We start from the raw sequence: 18,712 nt of genomic DNA, 5'->3' as shown, positions 1-18,712 counted from the left end.
TACTGAGAGAAAATAACACTCAGTAGTTACTCTCAATCTCAGCACCCAGCTCCGCAAGATCCTCTAAACCATCTGAGAGACAATTTTCTTCCATCATTAATGGTATCTTCTCTTCCCCCTGCAACTATTCTCTGGGAGTTACTGCAGCTCTAGTGCTGGATATGCAGAAGGCAAGTCAGAGGAGAGGGAGCTCACATATGAGACTCCTGAAGCAGTTCTAGGGCTCCAGACCACCGATCTGCTGCTGTGTAGCCACCCTACACGTCATCCTGCACTGGCCTGAGTATCCTCAGGACTAATCTGGCCAGACTAGGCTGTTATAAATAGGCATAAGAAGCTAATATAGCCCATACTTCCACAGAAGGGAAGATCAGTAGTTGGCCATCCTCTCTGAGGGTGCCAGGGTCCCTCTTGTATGGGTTCTTTTGGGCATATGAGGGCAAGATAAACTGTAAAAGGGATCTCTACAAGTTAATTCAGAGAAGGAATTCATAGGCAGCGACAGCCCAGGATATCTGTAGCTACACGCATCCCATGGCTTCTCTTTGCCTTTGTGCTCGTGTGGGTGAGGGGGAGTAGAAGGCTGGGTGTGTGAAGGGACTATAGAGGCTACTCCGTAGCTTGATCCAAACTATGTACTGGGCAAAAGATTTTTCCCTTTGTGCACAACTATCATGAGTCTTGCTTATCTTCCCAGGATTACATTTTTTTTTTGGGGGGGGACATATTTGGATTTGGGGACTGATTTTCCTTGGGTGAACTACCAGAATGTTTTGGGCCTTCATCTGAAATGCTGAACAGGTTGCATCCACTGGCATCAGAAAAGCATAGCTCATAAGATCAATATGAGTTTGCTAAATCTTCCTGTATTTTTCTACTAGTGGGTTAGAACTCCTGCATTTTAAGATTCCATATATATATATATAACCTATTTCTATCATTCTTTCTATGTTTTATTTATCTTTCAAAACTTCTCACTCACTCACTGTAGGCACTCAAATCAGGTGATTTCCAGAGGTGCTGAATTAGCATCAATGAGAGCTGAAAATATGAAAACCAGGCTACCAAGTGTTAACAGTTTTGCCTTGGCCAATAATGTTTTATAATATGTTTACATGGGTATTAAAATAAATAAAAATCTTGTTTCCAAATGAACATAGTGTAAAACTATAAAAGCATAAAGTTTATGGTGAGGATAGTATGATGAGATTGCTTATAATGGCATGTGACCTATCTGAGACAGTCAGTAGCAACTATCCTCGACAGCTAGAGATTTGACATTAGATATGGAAGAGTCTCAGTTACTACATAGAATTCTTTCCCAGGTATTTGGGTGGTGGATCTTACCAACATCCTCAGGATCTAACTGATCTTCATATTTGGGGTCAGGAAGGAATTTTTCCCCAGATCAGATTGGCAGAGACCATGAGGGCTCCTTGCCTTCCTCTGCAGCATATGGGGCATTTATCACTTGCTGGTCAAAACTTGAGTAAATGGTGGATTCTCTGCAACTTGAATCTTTAAATCATGATTTGAGGACTTCAGTAATTCAGCCAGAGGTCATGGGTCTATTATAGGACTGGGTGGGTGAGGTTCTGTGGCCTGCAATGTGCAGGAGGTCAAACTAGATGATCCCTTCTGGCCTTAAAGTTTGTGAGTCTGTTAATTTTGGGGAATAGACACGAAGATAGATATTTCTCTTCCAGAAGTCTTTATTTTTGGGTGGGTGAAGTGAAGAAGTGGGGAGAATAGGAGTCATTGCCATTTGGCCAGCCTGTTGAAATCTGCCAAGTGTTTTTGCTACCTGTTGTACTTAGAAACATTGCACTGCATATCTACGTTCCTAGCAAGATCCTTTTCTGAAGAAGTTTATACAGTTAAAAGTAGTCTGGTTTTCTTTGTGCTCACAAATATAAAACCGAGCTATGCACTGTGTGTGGTCCACTTGCCTAGAGTTTGAGTGAAAATTAATTGTAGAGCAACCGATGAGAAAATGCCCTGTGTTGGCAGTGCGTGCACGTATTAGTGGTTTCACAAACCCTTTGTTGTCGGAAAGCATCGGGTGTCCCATTTAGTTTGTTGAAAGTGTATATACAGATATACAGCTAATTACTTTTAAGTGTTTTTCTTTTTTGTTTTTAATAGAAACAATTAGCCTAAGTGATCTATTGGCCAGGATTGAAACTATGAATAGAGCTATGAAGCGTAAGAAAAGTAAAAACTGTGCATCTCTCAGGTAAAACTTCATTATAACTGGGTGAAAGACCATGAATATCTTCTCCATTTTGCCATTTATTCCCCATCCCCTCTCAATGCTATATATGAAAGTGACCTTGTCTTCTGATAGGGAATAACTTTTGTAAAAGGTATGTTTACTGTAAATTGCTTAAATTTTAGAAACGAATGGGTTTATCTGTGCTTTTGAATTAATGAAATTGTAACAAATCGGGGGGGGGGGGAGGCTTTGTTTGCCTATAAACAGTGTTACATATATGGAGCCATCATCCTTCACAAGGACATAGTTTATATCCAAAACTAAGATCTTATTGCCCATGTAGGATAAACTCTCTTTTCAATGATATATGCTACATACCTCTTTTAAGAGGGGATTGAGTTTGATTGTTTGTTTATACACTTTAAGGTCCTGATTCATCTTCCATTGAAATCAATGGCAAAACTCTAACTTCAGTGGTGCAGGAGCAGAACTTATACAGCAAAACATTATAGTGACACCCAGAAACAAGAACTATAAGGAAATATTTTTACTGAGTTTACAGCATATAGCTCAATCTCCTCTTTAAAATGTCAGATTTTAAGGACTGTGCAGGCTTTCCACCACTTCATTTGTTCAGTCTCATTGATTGAATACTAATATCCTAGAGCTGACCCAGCACTCTGGTCACTAAAGTACTAGCTATTCCACTAGTGAGGACTAACTGGGAGATGGGTGCTGAATGGCTTAATGAGCCATTAATGAGGCTGGGAGCTCATGAGCTAGTGAGAGCAATCAATCCAACTCATCAGCTGGGAACAGTTAAAAGACAGGAATAAAGTGCAAGGATGAGGATGGCAGGAGCCAGGGGACACAGGATCTCAGAATGAGGAGATCTTTCCCTCTCTCTCCTCGGAGAGTAGGCTAAGGGAGAAGTTTATGTCCATGTGAATGTTGCTGCTCAAGGCTGTACCAATGAACTGGCAAAGAGGACACAGTATATAACACAGTGAAGCTCTGGAAAGCCTGCACAGTCATTAATTTGCTATAAAACCTGGAAAGCATCTAGCTTGTTTGTGGTGGTCTAAAGGATGGAGAAGGTAGCCTTGTCACAGTCTCACATAAATGTAGATAGAAGAGAGGTTCAGAATACTAATTTTGAGGCAGCATGACAAACAAAAAGAGACCACCAAAATGAAGTTAAATATAAAAGGGAAAATGGTTGTTACCAAGTGGGTTATTTCATGTTGAGCTTTATAGGCCCAAATTTTCAGACTTCTAGCTTCTCTTGAGGTCACACTCATCCTTGTGCCAGCATTTTGCAGATGAAAATGTGTGAATACCTGCTAACTGTGTGTGCCATTTATATACACTACACTTGCAAGTGTTTGCATTTGAACCCTTCAATGCTTTATATTAATAAAAATATGTGCAGATGTTGACACTTGCACATGTGCAATTATTTGGTAATTCAAAGGACATGTGCAAGAGCTCATGAAGTATGCGTATCCACCAAACTGTATGTGCACAATTAGAGGACAAGTAGAGGCCTGGCTGAAAAAGAATCCTATTAGGTACACAAAGATTTAGGGATTGATTGTAATATTTATGCTCTGCAGCGCACCATGGATGAGTATCCTAAATTGAAAGATCCTGGGGAAAACTTTGCCATAATTTCTCTTGCTTCCTAAATATGGTTACTCTAGGATTTTCAGATACTTCTGGCATTGCTTAGCAGCCCATCAACATACCCAAAATCCTGGTGAATTTGTTTAAGTTCTAGTGGGGACACTTTTTTTTTTTTGTCAAAACTTTATAATCAAGTTTGATCTCATTTTGTGTTGCTTTCACTAACCACTTCATACAATGCGTCTGAATATCAGAATGATCTTGTATAACTTTGACCAACAAGGTTTATATCAAAATTTATAAACACTGTTTAATACTAAAGACCATGCTCCCATTGAAATCGAGTAACTTTAGGGATGTAAGAAGAATTGGGTCTTGTTCACAAACATTTTGGGTGAGCTGTAAGGAAAATGAGAGCATGCACAGAATTCTAATTTTTACTTTTGAAAACTGTATCTAAAATCTAGGCAATAAGATGTGCATAGGCAGTGTATTTTGGGTGATGATAGTTTCCTTAGATGGTGTTACAAGGCACGTGGCTGTACGATGAGTACCTTTAACACCAATGAAATGTATCAAACCTCTAGAAATGCATTTACTGGAACATCTTGATACTGTGATACAGCATGGCCAGAGGGGCAGCAGGAGAAAGAATTCTTTTCTGCTTCAAAAAAAACAATTTGTGTAACACTTACAATGAATCACCAAAAAAGGATAAAGCAAAACTATGCAACAAAACAAAAGCAAAAACAAGGTATAACACAGCAGCCTTCAGGAGGGAGAAGTGTTCAGGCTAGCCTGGGCCCAGAGCCAGGGGGTTTCCTCGACACTCGTGGTCTTCCACCCCCTCGAGTTACCTAGTGCCACGCCCAGTTGTCACCGATTATCCCTCTCCTGAGGGTGCCCGACAAGATGGGCACGGCTGCAGGGTGGGCAGTTTGGGGGTGGGGGGGACGTACACCACGTGTGATAGGACCCCCCTAGGTGACAGTGATGATGGTATCCACAGCGGCAACGGCTGGGGCTGGGGTCTCTCGCTCTTCCCCTCAATCAAAGGGTCAGATGGAGGGAACCGGATGGGGTCACCGAGCAGAGAACCTCTGACAGCGCCCACCGCTCCTCGAAGATGTCAAGGGAGTCGGTGGACGCCGCCCAGAGGAACTCCGCCCGGATATGTGAATGTACTGAGGATCGGAATACGGCCCTACAATTGCAGGATGTTTCATTAGCCAACCTCCTCTTTCTGGTTTTATAAATGGCTGTTTTAGCTAGGGCTAGGAGGAGGTTAACCAGGAGATCTCGCGATTTTGTGGGGCCACGGATGGGGAGTGTGTAGATAAAAAGGTGAGGGGAAAAGTGTAGCCAAAAGTGTAATAAAATATTTGTGAGGAGCCAGAAAAGGGGTTGCAGACTGGCACACTCCAAATATACGTGTGCCAGGGTTTCCCTCATATTGCAAAAAGGGCAAGTATCCGGGATGGGGGTGAACCGTTTCAAAAACATGCCCGTGCTCACAGCCCCGTGAAGGAGCCGCCAACTAACGTCCCCGACGGGCCTCGGGACCAAGGTGGAATACAGGCTGGCCCATCAAGGTTGCTCACCCTCTAAAGGTGGCAGGAGGTGCCGCCACTTTGTATCAGGGCGAGACACCAGGGTGTGGGAGTGAAGGGTGTGAAGCGTGAGTGTGTATAGATATTTCCGTGGTGCGATTTGGAAGCTGACCGGCTGCAGTTCATGCAGCCGGCTGCATGAAAGGGTGAGGGGTTTGTTGGGATCTACGGGGTAGGGGCCCAATTGAAAGGTCCAGTGGGCCTGGGGTAGAGGGTGGGTGGGGTGCGCCCTTGCGCAGGGCTCGGTTGAGATAAGCCCGAGCAGCGGGCGTCAAGGCAGCCTTCACCTCCTGAAGTACACGCCGGGGGGGGGGTATGAGGTCTGGAGAGCCCCACGCGCCGAGCGAGCGTCACGGGATCCAGCCAGTCTCCCCAGTCGTAGTCCAGGAGGTCTCCGACTCTCATGACTTCCGCCAGGACCAAACTCTGGCGCACCGAGCGGGACTCCGCCACCTGCACACAGAGCTGGGGGTTGTGTAGCAGGGGCTCCGCGAGGAGGTCTGCTCCCACGGTGGCCGCCACGGACCTGACCGTTGAAAACAGTTTCCAGGTCCGGAGGAGGTCCTGGTAGAAGACTGGCAGCCCGGAGAGGTCTCGCGGGAAAACCTCTCGGACAAAGATAAAAGAGCTGCCGGTCGTATCGGAGCCCTTGGAAATGGCGCAGGAAGGCGTGCGCCAATATGCTCCACGTCGAACTACCTGTACTATAAAGGAGCCTCTGTAGGGCCTGGAGGCGGAAGACACGGACCTGAGTGTACACACACTTCAGGCCCTGCCCTCCTTCCTTCCGGGGTAGATGAAGAACCCCAACAGGGGCCCAGTGCATTCCTGACCAAAAGAACTCTAGAATCAATGTCCGGAGGTCAGTCAGGAAACCCGGGGCTGGGACCAGGGTGTTGAGCCGGTACCAGAGCGTGGACAGAACTAGTTGGTTAAGCACCAGTGCTCTCCCTCGGAGGGAGAGACATTGGAGTAGCCTCATCCATTTCCAGAGCCGCTCTATCACCCCGCCTTCTAAATTTTGCCAGTTCTCCGGTGGAGAAGGGTGCATGGCAGAAAGGTAAACGCCTAGGTAGAGCAGTGGGCCTGCGCTCTACCGGATGGTCTGAAGCACGGGTGGGAGGGAGCTCACCTGCCGCCAGTCCCCCACCGCCAAGCCAGAGCTCTTGACCAGGTTGACTCGGGCGGACGAGGCTGCCAAATAGATGGCGCGGGTGGAGGCTTGCCAGGCCAAGTCCCCCGGGTCCTGGACTACGAGGAGCACGTCATCGGCGTACGCCGACAGGACCAGCCACAGCTCCGGCTCCCGCAGCACCAACCCTGTCAACCTCCTGCGGAGGAGACAGAGGAAGGGCTCAATCACCAGAGCGTACAGCTGGCCCGAGAGGGGGCACCCCTGCCGTACTCCTCGCCCAAAGCTGACCGGTTCAGTCAGGGTCCAGTTGAGCCTAACCAGACACTTCGCGGAAGCGTACAGCACCTGGAGGAAACTCACAAACTGAGGTCCGAATCCAAACGCCTGCACTGTGCCCAGGAGGTACCCATGGTCCACTCTATCGAACGCCTTCTCTTGATCAACAGACAGGAGGGCGAACGACAGACAGTCTCTACGCCCGAGTTCCAAAAGATCTCGGACTAGAAATAGGTTGTCAAAAATGCTGTGACCCGGGACAGTATAGGTCTGGTCTGGGTGGATCACGTCCACCATCACGGACCCTAGCCGCAGCGAGATTGCTTTTGCTACGATTTTGTAGTCCATGCTAAGGAGCGAGACGGGACACCAGTTTCGTAAATTGCAGAGGTCCCCCTTCTTCAGCAACAAGGTGAGCACTGCTCGCCTACACGAAAGGGGGAGGACCCCTCCCTGCAAAGACTCAGCCCAGACAGTGGCTAGGTCTGGGCCAAGGATGTCCCAGAACGTGCAGTAGAACTCCACGGTCAGCCCGTCCATGCCCGGAGATTTATTGGTGGGCATGTGACAGAGGGCTTCCGAGAACTCGGCCAGGGTGAGAGGCAGCTCTAGCCAGTCTCGGTCGCCCACACTGTCCGTGGGAAGTTCCTCCCAGAGCACCCTGCAAGCGCCAGGATCGGTCAGATCCGGGGAGAAAAGGCTTGTGTAGAAGTCACGGGCCCTCCCACACATCTCCACTGGATCCGTGAGGGGGGGCGCCGTCTTCTGATAGAAGGCAGGTGACGTGTTTCTTGGCCCCCCTCATTTTCTCCAGGGCGTAGAAGAAATGGGAGCCGCGATCCATCTCCTGAAGGAGGTGGATGTGGGATCGAATAAAGGCACCTCGGGCCCGATGGTCCTCGAGGGCCCGGAGCTCCTCCCGCTTCTCCCGGCACGCTCCGCAGAGGAACGGGTCCTCTGGGCTGGTGGCCAGACGCCTCTCCATCTCTAAGACCTCCTGTTCCAACTGCTCTATCACTGCATTTCTCCGTCAGCTGTAGTCATGGCAGAAGAGCTTGGCGCGCACCTTCCCTAGATCCCACCATCGCCGCGCCGAGGGAAAGGCACGCCGCTGCTCTCGCCAGAAGGATGTCACAAAGCCCTCATCCTCCAACAGGCTGTTGTTAAAGTGCCAATAGGCTGGCCCCGGCCTCTCTGCACGGAGGGAGGCTGTTATGGTGGCTAGATGATGATCGGAGAATGGGGCTGGCCGAACGTTGGAGGAGTGGGCCTGTGAAAGATGGAAACAGAATAAATAAATACGGTCCAACTGAGAGTGGTGTGACCGATGGGCCTCCACCCGGACAAAGGTGAACATGGAAGTGTCATCTGGGTGGTGGTCACGCCAGACGTCTACTAGGGAGTGATGTTAGACTATTTCTCAGAGAATTTTCGCAGCGGCCAGGCTCAGCTCGGCCCCTTAGCGCTCCTGTTCCTCGAGGGTGGTGTTAAAGTCCCCTCCCAGGACTAAGCACTCGTGAGAATCTAGGGTGCTGAGGAAGTCGGACACCCGCTGATAGAATTGCGGCTGCTTCAGGCTCATTGCCGGGGCATAGATGTTGACGAGGGTGACCATGATCCCCTCCATACGGATTCGGAGATGCAGCAGGTGGCCCGGCACAGCCTCAGCCTAGCACCTCGGGCCGTAGGTTGGGGGAGAACAGGGTTGCCACTCCAGCTTGTCGAATCGTGAAGTGGCTGAAGTAGACCCCGTCCCCCCACTCCAGCCGCCAGCTGTCCTCGGCAGTCGGATCCGTATGGGTCTCCTGCAGGAAAACCACAGAGTACCCCCCTTCCTGAAGGTAAGAGAGCACCTGGGACCTGCGGAGAGCCATCCTACAACCCCTGGTGTTCAAAGTTGCAATGATGAGGGGCGTCATGCGGAGGGCTGGGGGGGTGGGGGTTCCTTGTTGGTGGGGGTGTTCGCAGCCCCCGGCGGGTCACGCAACAATCCGTGACCCATCCCGTAAGTGAGTAAATAATCACGGAAGCTGCGGGCCCACCCGTAGGCCGCGGCGCTGTGCCTTCCTTTCCCTTTACCCTCCTTTATAAGGGCCCTTGTGGCCTGGAGGATGTGATCAAAGTCCCCCCATAGCTGGAGAGCTAGCCGTACCCTGTTACGGGAGCCACGGATGTCTTCTAAAAACTGGTTGCAACGCTTTTCGCAGCTTATGGGGGGTTGGTGTTGCGATTTCTGGGTTATTCCTTGGTGAGGCTCTTGGTGCAGCCTCATGGTCCGCTGAGGTGGGCAGGCAGGGTGCAGACCATCGACGGGGCGTCTGACAGGTTAAAGTTATTAGGTCCGTCTCAAGCCTTGGGGTAGAAGAGGATGGCGGAGGGAAAATTGCAGCTCCTAATGAGTCACGGCAGGAAAACCCAAAGACTGCTCCTTGGGGGGGATCCGCAAAAAACGGGAAAGAAATAACCCCAGGGGTAGCAATGGCATTGCAGGAGGAGGTGGATTGGGCAGGGACAGGGGTGGGGGTGGGGGCAGAGGCGAGGCTCTGGGCTTCGAGAGGCAAGCAGCTGAGAGGTGGTGCCTCCCGAACAGATTCGAGGGTTAAGGGAGTGGGGAGGGGGCTCCCAGTGATGCTAGGCGCAGGCTCTGTGGTGGATTTGGCAGCCATGGCTTCAGGTGGTGGACCACCTTCTGCAGGGTGCTCACCTGGGAAGGCGGTTAGGGGGAGGAAGCATGGGGAAAGGGGGACCGGGGTAAGGTTGCCCAGATCGAGGCCAGCCGGCAGTAGGTCATTCTCTCCCTGGGTGACCGGGGTCAAACCTAGGGCCTCGATCTCCTCATACATGGAGGAAAGGTCGTCTTCTGCCACCCCGGGGGACTCCCCTCTGGCGTCCGCTACGACAGTCGCTTCAGGGTTCGCGGGGGGTTCGGGTGATATTCGGGCAGAAGGGGCTTCCTCAGGGGTCTCGGAGGGGAGGGTCTCCCGTGGAGGGGAGATTCTACCTTCCAGTGCTATTTTATCTTTCCCTCCTGACACCGGCAGATGGATCTCTCTCGTGGGCATAGCGGAAGGCTCAGTGTCAGTGCCTCCCTTCCTGGTCTTCCGGAGGGCCTCCGCATTGGATGGGTGCAGTGGAGCTCGGGACTTCCGCTTGCCTCGCTTTCCCTGGACTAGGGTCCAGCCCTCCATAGCATCGTCCGGGGGCTGGTTAGTAGGGGTCGTGTCGGGGAGCAGAGGCGGTAGTTCAGGGGCTCGGGGGGGTAACGATGAGGCAACATGGGGGGGGCGGTTCTCCTTGGGGCGGGCCCTCTCCTATGCCCGGTAATATCTTTGCTGCACCCTCCTCCATAGGCTCTGCTGGATTGTTAACAGCAAGGGTGGGGCTCCCTCGCTTGTTTGGGCGTTGTAGGGGAGGTATCTCTTGGGCCTGGGCAGAAGCAGCGGTGGACCGAGCAGGAGGAGAGGTGGTTGCAGATCTCGGGTGGCCAGGGGCATCAGCAATGACGGAGCCGATGTCCTGCCGGGTTTTGGGGGTCTCAGGTGCCCCTCCTCACCGGGCCAAGGGGCAGTCTCTTCGGACATGCCCCGCTGATCGGCAGAGGTAGCACCGGGCCCCTCCTGTGTAATAGTAGACCCGATAGCGGGCTCCCTGGTAGGGGACTAGGAAGGACCCCTCAAGTACCTCTCCGTCACGTGCCAGCAGCGGCGGTAAAAGCTGCACTTGCCGGCAGAACAAAAGGACGTGACGGAGGGTGGGGTCATAGAATCAGAGAATATCAGGGTTGGAAGGGACCTCAGGAGGTCATCTAGTCCAACCCCCTGCTCAAAAGCAGGACCAATCCCCAATTAAATCATCCCAGCCAGGGCTTTGTCAAGCCTGACCTTAAAAACTTCTAAGGAAGGAGATTCCACCACCTCCCTAGGCAACGCATTCCAGTGTTTCACCACCCTCCTAGTGAAAAAGTTTTTCCTAATATCCAACCTAAACCTCCCCCACTGCAACTTGAGACCATTACTCCTTGTCCTGTCCTCTTCTACCACTGAGAATAGTTTAGAACCATCCTCTCTGGAACCACCTCTCAGGTAGTTGAAAGTAGCTATCAAATCCTCCCTCATTCTTCTCTTCTGCAGACTAAACAATCCCAGTTCCCTCAGCCTCTCCTCATAAGTCATGTGTTCCAGACCCCTAATCATTTTTGTTGCCCTTCGCTGGACTCTTTCCAATTTATCCACATCCTTCTTGTAGTGTGGGGCCCAAAACTGGACACAGTATTCCAGATGAGGCCTCACCAATGTCGAATAGAGGGGGACAATCACGTCCCTCAATCTGCTCGCTATGCCCTTACTTATACATCCCAAAATGCCATTGGCCTTCTTGGCAACAAGGGCACACTGCTGACTCATATCCAGCTTCTCGTCCACTGTCACCCCTAGGTCCTTTTCTGCAGAACTGCTGCCTAGCCATTCGGTCCCTAGTCTGTAGCTGTGCATTGGGTTCTTCCGTCCTAAGTGCAGGACCCTGCACTTATCCTTATTGAACCTCATCAGATTTCTTTTGGCCCAATCCTCCAATTTGTCTAGGTCCCTCTGTATCCTATCCCTGCCCTCCAGCGTATCTACCACTCCTCCCAGTTTAGTATCATCCGCAAATTTGCTGAGAGTGCAATCCACACCATCCTCCAGATCATTTATGAAGATATTGAACAAAACCGACCCCTGGGGCACGAGACCCATCATAGTAGTGCCGGCAATTTGCCACAATACTAATATGAAAACAAATTTGTAAAATAAACCTATAGCGGGTTTTGTACCTCGTCAACCCATTTGATTCCGGGGTGGTGGTGAGCCTACTTCCTGGCTTCTACGCCAGTTCTACAAGCTCCCTGGTAGTCAGGGCTGTATGGCCCAATGGCCAGAGTCCCTCTAAATCTTCTTCCCCTGGTATAGTGCGGCCTAGTGGCTGGAGTCCCTATAGTGCACTCCTAAAGCAGCATGGCCCAATGGCCAGAGTCTTCTGAAACTCTCTTCCTCTGGTGGGATAGCCAGAGTCTCTATAGTGCACTCCTAAAACAGTGTGGCCTGAGGGCGAGAATCCCTCTAAGTCCTCTTCCCCTCATAGGATCGTGCTGCCCAGTGGCCAGAGTTCATCTATCTCCTTTGAGGTAAGAGAGGGGTCGTAATCACAAAAGTGGGGGGGAGACCCCCCGGTAAGGGAGCCTGGGCCACCCATCTTTACCGGGCTCCAACCAAAGGCCTTGTTATTGATGACGTGATCTGCCCCGGGTCAGTGGAGAATCCTACTGCAACACACTGCTCTGAGAGTGGTGGGAGATACCACTCCCTTCCCTTTCCTGGGTCACTTCCTACCAGTTCTCCAAACATAGCAGTCCCTGTGGTATCAGGGCCTTCAGGTTCCTCAGCCCCTGGGGCTCCCACAGCTGCCAGTCTCTGGTCCCACTTCCTGGCCCCTCGGCTCCCTCCTGTACGAGTTGCCACTGTTCCTGGGCTGGAGCTTCCGCTGGGTGTCCTCCTTCCTCAGCCACCAGCCCTGACTGAGCAGCTCTGCAGGCTTTTATACTTGACTGTCTGTTGGAGCATGCCCAGCAGAGCCTCAGGGGCCTGGCTTCCTCTGCCAGCAGGGAAGGGTTGACCCTCTCATTCCCAGTTTGGAGCCAGTCTGCCCCCTCACACACCCTCCCCCTTAGAACAATGGTAGGGGTTTCCACTGCCCCATCCCCTTCCTTGTCCTTCTCTTCTCCTATCTGGGAGAAAAAATGCGCATTTCCTTGGGCCTTACCTGGCCTGTGCAGCACTTGAAAGGAATAGGGCTGGAGGCACAAATACCACCTCATAATTTGGTCATTTGTTTCTTTCATGCTGTTGATCCAGCGGAGAGGGGGCATGATCAGTCACTAAGAAGAAGTGGTTCCCCAGCAAGTAGTATCGCAGTGTGTCAACTGACCACTTAACTGTGAGGGCCTCCCGTTCTATGGTAGAGTAGTATGTCTTGCGTGGAAAGAGTTTCTGGCTGAGGTACAAAATGCGGTGGTCTTCCCCCTCTACCTCTTGTGACAGCTCCTATACCTACTCCAGATGTGTCCGTCTGGAGAATGAAGGGGTTCGTAAAGTCTAGTTGGGTTAACACAGGCTCCCAGGTCAGTTGTTCTCAGAGTGCATGAAAGGCGCCCTCACGTTCCTCTGTCCATTGGACCTCCTGGGGCTGTGTTTTCTTTGTTAGGCCCGTCAAGGGGGCAGCCAGTGTCGAGAAATTAGGGACAAATCGCTGATAATACCCCGCCAACCCTAAGAACTGTTGTACCTGTTTTTTTGGATTTAGGGGTGGGGTAGTCCTTCAAAGCCCATACCTTATCTACCATGGAGCATAATTTCCCTTGCCCTACCGTATAGCCTAAATAAGTCACCTCCCTCTGTCCTAAATGGCACTTGGCCGGATTCGCCGTGAGGCCTGCGTTGCCCAGGGCTTGTAGTACCTTGGTTAGGTGCCGAATATGGTCTCCCCAGCTGGAGCTATAAACAAAGTCATCAATGTATGCCGCGGCATACAAACTGTGGGGGCTCAGTACCTGGTTTACGAGCCACTGGAATGTAGCCTCGGCACCATGTAACCCGAAGGGCATCACTGTAAATTGGAAAAGACTGAATGGCGTAGGAAAGGCTGTCTTTCCTTGTGAGGTAGGTGTCAGAGAGATCTGCCAGTACCCTTTGGTCAAATCCAGGGTGGAGATAAATTCTGCCTGTCCTAGTCTCTCCAGTAACTCATCCACCCGTGGCATGGGGTAGGCGTCAAAGTGAGAGATGGCATTCACTTTGCGAAAGTTTATGCAAAATCTCACTGAACTGTCTGGCTTGGGGACCAGTACTATGGGACTTCTCCAGTCACTCCTCGATTCTTCCACCACCCCCAGGGTTAACATCAATTCCAACTTCTTCCACACAGTCTCCCACATTTTCTTAGGGAGCGGGCTGTGGTTCTCTCTCACCTTTTGGCTGGGGATAGCGGCGATGTGGTGGCTGGTCACCGTCGTTTTCCCTGGTTGAGCGGACAGTACCATGGGGAATGCGGCCACCACCTGCCATATCTGTTCTTGCTGCGTAGGGTTGAGCTCTTGGCCAATGGCTACCATGCCCGGCTCCTTACACTCTCTGGCTAAGGGCCCAAGTTTGGGCTCTGGGGGGTATGGGGCAATCATAAAACACTCTCTCGGTCCTTCCATGCCTTCAGCAGGTTCATATGGTATATTTGGGTGTCCCTTCGTCGTCCGGACAGCCGGATCTCATAATCAGTGGGCCCCACCTGCAGAACCACCTTGAACAGTCCTTGCCACTTGGCTAATAATTTAGACTTAGAGGAGGGCAGTAACAGCAGAACTCGGTCCCCCGGTTCGAAGTTCTTCATCTTCGTCCCTCGATTGTACTGGATCTGCTGGTTGCGTTGTACTTGTAACAGGTTCTCCCTCGCTAGGGTGCCCAGTTCCCGAAGCCGATCCCTCAAATGGAGGATATACTGGACCGAACTTTTGACCTGGGTCTCTTGCTCCTCCCAGGTTTCTTTCAAGAGGTCCAAAATCCCCCGGGGTCGTCTCCCGTAGAGGAGCTTAAATGGGGAGAACCCGGTGGAAGCCTGTGGAACCTTGCGTATGGTGAAGAGGAGTGCTGGCAGGTACTTGTCCCACTGGTGGGGGTCGTCCCCCATGAATTTCCGCAGGATTGCCTTCAGGGTCCTATTAAAGCGTTCTACCAATCCGTCTGTCTGGGGATGGTGGACAGAGGTTTTAAGGGCCCGGATGTTCAGTAGTCTGCAGAGCTCTGCCATCAACTTGGAGGTTACATTAGTCCCCTGGTCTGTCAATATCTCTCATGGCAATCCCACCCAGGAAAATATCTGTAATAGCTCATTGGCGATCACGGGGCCCATAGTTGTTCGTAAGGGTACTGCCTCTGGATACCTAGTTGCATAGTCTACTACGACCAGGATGTATCTATGCCCTGAGCTACTTTTCTCCAGGGGCCCCACCAGGTCGAGGCCATTTGAAAGAAGTGCCAATCACTGGTAGAGGCACCAGGGGGGCCCTGGGTACCCCCTTTGGGTTGGCCTTCTGGCACTCTGGGCAAAAGGCGCAGTAATCCTGGACCTCTTGGTGTATGCCTGGCCAGAAAAACAGTTGGGCAACTCATAGGAAGGTCTTTTCTCGCCTCAAATGTCCCACCCAGGGGACCACATGGGTCAGGCGGAGCAGTGCTCTTTGGAACCTTTGGGGGACCAACAATTGGCGCACCTTGGCTCGTGTCTCTGGCTCCTGGGCCACTTAACAAAGTAAGTCTTTGTAGATTTCAAAATGGGGGCCTTGGGGCCGATATTGCCGAGACTGGGCCTCTCCATCCTGGCTGATCACTTGTTCCCAGGCTCGACTAAGGCTGGAGTCCCCTCTCTGTTCCTCCAGGAAATCTCCATCAACATCCAGCCACCTCGTCTCTTCCCCTGTCGAACCATCGGTCAGGGCTTGGCTCCCTTCGGTTACTTCAGGCCCTCTCAATGTCCCCTCCAAGGGGTCTTGTGGCCCAGGTTGGCCCAACAAACCATACCTCCCATAGTGGGCTCTCTTCCTCTTCACGGGCTGCCTGCTCCACCCCGCATAAGACTGGTGAAACCCAGCCAGTCGCAACCCAAGACCATGGGGTACGCTAGTCTAGGGGCCACCCCCACTAAGCAATGCACCTCCCTTTGGGAGACTTCCAGTTGTACCCAGATGGTGGGGTAAGACTTCACATCCCCATGTATACGTTGTAACTTTATCGGGGCCCCAGTGGGAAGGGAATCCTCTACCAGTCCCATGCGAATGACAGTCTGGCTGCAACCCGAGTCCACCAGTGCTAAGGTTGGGGTTCCCTCCACTTGCACTGGGATCACCATCTTCGATGGCCCATCCTTCTGGGCTCATTGGTCTTCCATCAGGACCTGTCCATAATTACAGTCCATGTAGGGGCACTCTCTCCTGAAATGCCCCCTTTGTCCGCACTGGTAGCATCTATCGTGATTCCACTCCGTGGGTAGGGTGCCTTGCAGTACGTTTGACTCCCCAGAAGGGTCCTCTTGGTCCCAGGACACGCTGCTGAGGGGCCCGGATCTTGGGGGTTGCTGGGCAAGCAAATGGGCATCTCCCCCGCCGGTCTTATGCGCCGCTCCTTCTGGGAGTCGGTCTCCCCCCTTGAAGTCCTTATCTTAAGACCCGCTCGCTCTTCTGGCTCTGCCGTCATGAAGTCTTCGATGAGGGACATAGCCTCTGCGAGGGTCTTCGGCCAGTGTTGCTGCACCCACTCCTTCTCCCCGGTGGGAAGGATCCGGAGGAACTGCTCCAGCGCCACAGCCTCGGCCACCTGGCAACTAGTATGGCAATCAGGCTCTAGCCACCTCCAACAGAGGTTGCAGACCTGGGCTATGGCCTGTGTTCTGGCCCCTGGCGGATATTTCTCTCGACGCAGCCTCTGTCGATACGTCTCCGGACTGATGCCCATCTGGTCTAGGATGGTGGCCTTAACCTTCTCATATTGCAGTGCCTCCTGTGGGTCAAGATTGCGATAAGCGTCCTGCGTGGGTCCCGTTAAATACAGGGCGAGAATAGTGGCCCAATGCTTGAGGGGCCACTGAGTGGCTGTAGTTACACATTCAAAAGTTACTAGGAAGGCTCGGGGTCGTTCCCAGGCCCCATCTTCGACAGCCGCACCGGTAGTCCCTCGCAGCCCTCCCCTGACCCTCCTCCAGCTGGGTTGGGGGGAGGAGTGGCTGCCGTTTTCAACAAGGTTGCCATCTGTTGAAAGAGTAAATCTTGACTCCCTTGCTGCTGGGCGGCTAACTCCCGAACCAGCTGTTGCTGGGATTTTTGTGGCTTTGCTGCCTGCAGTTGCTGCTGTAACAGGTGAGTCTGCTGTTGTTGCTGTTGTACAGCCTGTTGCTGCTGGTTTTCCAGCAGCCATTTTAGGAGCTTGTCAGTCTCCATCTTGTACAGGTGGGTCCTTCTAGTAGGCCCTGGTCAATGCCCACATTCTCCACCACTTGTGGCGGGTTTTGTACCTCGTCAACCCCTTTGATTCCGGGGCGGGGTGAGGTTATCCCTCCTCCCGGCTTCTTTGCCGGTTCTATGCCCCTGAGGCTCTGCCAGTTTTTATACTTGACTCTCTGTTGGAGCATGCCCAGCAGAGCCTCAGGGGCATGGCTTCCTCTGCCAGCAGGGAAGCGTTGACCTTCTCATTCCCAGTGTGGGGCCAGTCCGCCCCATCACAAAACCAAATAGAACTACGAATGCTCTCAATATTACTGATATGGGCATAAAAGCACTAACAGAGAGCAAGGTAGACCGCTCCATTTCTGTCCAGAGTCCTAAAGCCATATCTAAATTTTTGTATAAGTTGGGATACTAACAAATCTAAAACGCCTAAGGCGAAAATATACACGTACTATAGTACTGGTACCCTCCCTCTGAATTTTCTATTGACTTGTTGCTAATATATGCACGCTCATATCCCTGGTTACACATTAGGCATAAAAATGCTGCTCTGGGTTTAAAAGTTCCCTGTGTTATTACTGGCTATGGGAATACCTGGTGGGTGCATTTGCATGCCAACATCCATGTTTGAATCCGAGCTGCTCTTGTGCTGATGCTCTTGCAGCTCACAGTCATTTTATAGTAATGCTGGGAACTGAGCTCTGGGACAAACATGCACTGTGTCACTGTCTGGCATGTAACTTTTCCATAGCAGTCAATATGTAAAACTAAATGGTAGTGCAACAACATTGATTAAAATGGGACAAATCAAATGGGTGGGATGTTTGCTTACTGGACTGAGACTGAAACCACACGTTATTGTGACCAAGTTCACACTTTAACTAATTCAGAGAACATGTGAATAGCTGAGCAATGACTATCTCCCCATACTTCATGTTCAGACTAGAACGTGCATTTTTTTTAAAATTTCTGAAAAACATCCTGCATGACACCTCAGAAAGGCTTATTAATAAACTACTTTGAATGTAACATTTAAAATGAATGGGATTCTTCAGAAAAACAACCCTGAAACAGACCAAAAGGCAGTTTGGCAGTGTTGGGAGGAAGGAATAAGCCAAAGGTCCGGCTACTCTCACTCATTTGTTTGGGAGGGGGATGTTGTGGGAGGTTGTTCTCCTCAGGCTGCTACCTGAGGCCTGGGTAGCCAGCATGGGGGCGTAAGGGTACCTCTTATCCCCTCTTACAGCCTTGGGCAGTCACACAAGCCAGACCATAGTTTGGTTCATAGTGAGGAGAATGACTACAACAATCAGTGTTGAACGGTGTGGGATGTTTTCTGTTTTAAGTGATTTCTCTTTTAGTGCTTATGGTAGTCTTGCATAAAAGCCCATCTTACAGGATAGCATGCACATAGGCATCACAAGATCCTCTTCTTCTCTGCCAATATGCATAAATGCTGTAATTTCCAGGGTTGACATGGTAATTGTGTCTCCATGCTCATTCACTCCTTGGCTTCTCTATTGACACTACCAAAAAGGGTGGCAGTTGTGTTGATTTTTGTGATGTAGGAAGCCTGTCCACTAGGAGCTGGAGAGCTTGGACTGAGTCCATTTACTTATTTCACATTGACGCCAAACAGCTGTTGGATGGTAATAACTTTAGGGCATAACAGATTGGGAGCAGAACATCTAATCTAGAAATTAAACACTCCATCCCATTAGAAAGTCCCAAAGCCACCCAGTTCCGTTGATAATGGATTATTTTTTTTAAGAAAATGTGATTCCTCCTTAAATAATATTTTAAACACTGAAAAAATGACAATTTATACT

The 18,712-nt window shown here is 50.9% G+C and overlaps 1 protein-coding gene across 1 annotated transcript in view; it reads left to right on the top strand.

The window, feature by feature from the left end:
- IQCM (IQ motif containing M) overlaps positions 1–18,712 on the top strand; it is a gene marked incomplete at both ends in the record, with an annotated part of 194,353 nt that overhangs the window by 56,335 nt on the left and 119,306 nt on the right. The gene's annotated exons all lie outside the window — the stretch shown is intronic.

This window comes from Lepidochelys olivacea, assembly GCF_965140295.1.
Source record: "Lepidochelys olivacea isolate rLepOli2 genome assembly, chromosome: 4".
Lineage (NCBI taxonomy): Eukaryota > Metazoa > Chordata > Testudines > Cheloniidae > Lepidochelys > Lepidochelys olivacea.
This window is presented reverse-complemented; position numbering and strand designations above follow the sequence as displayed.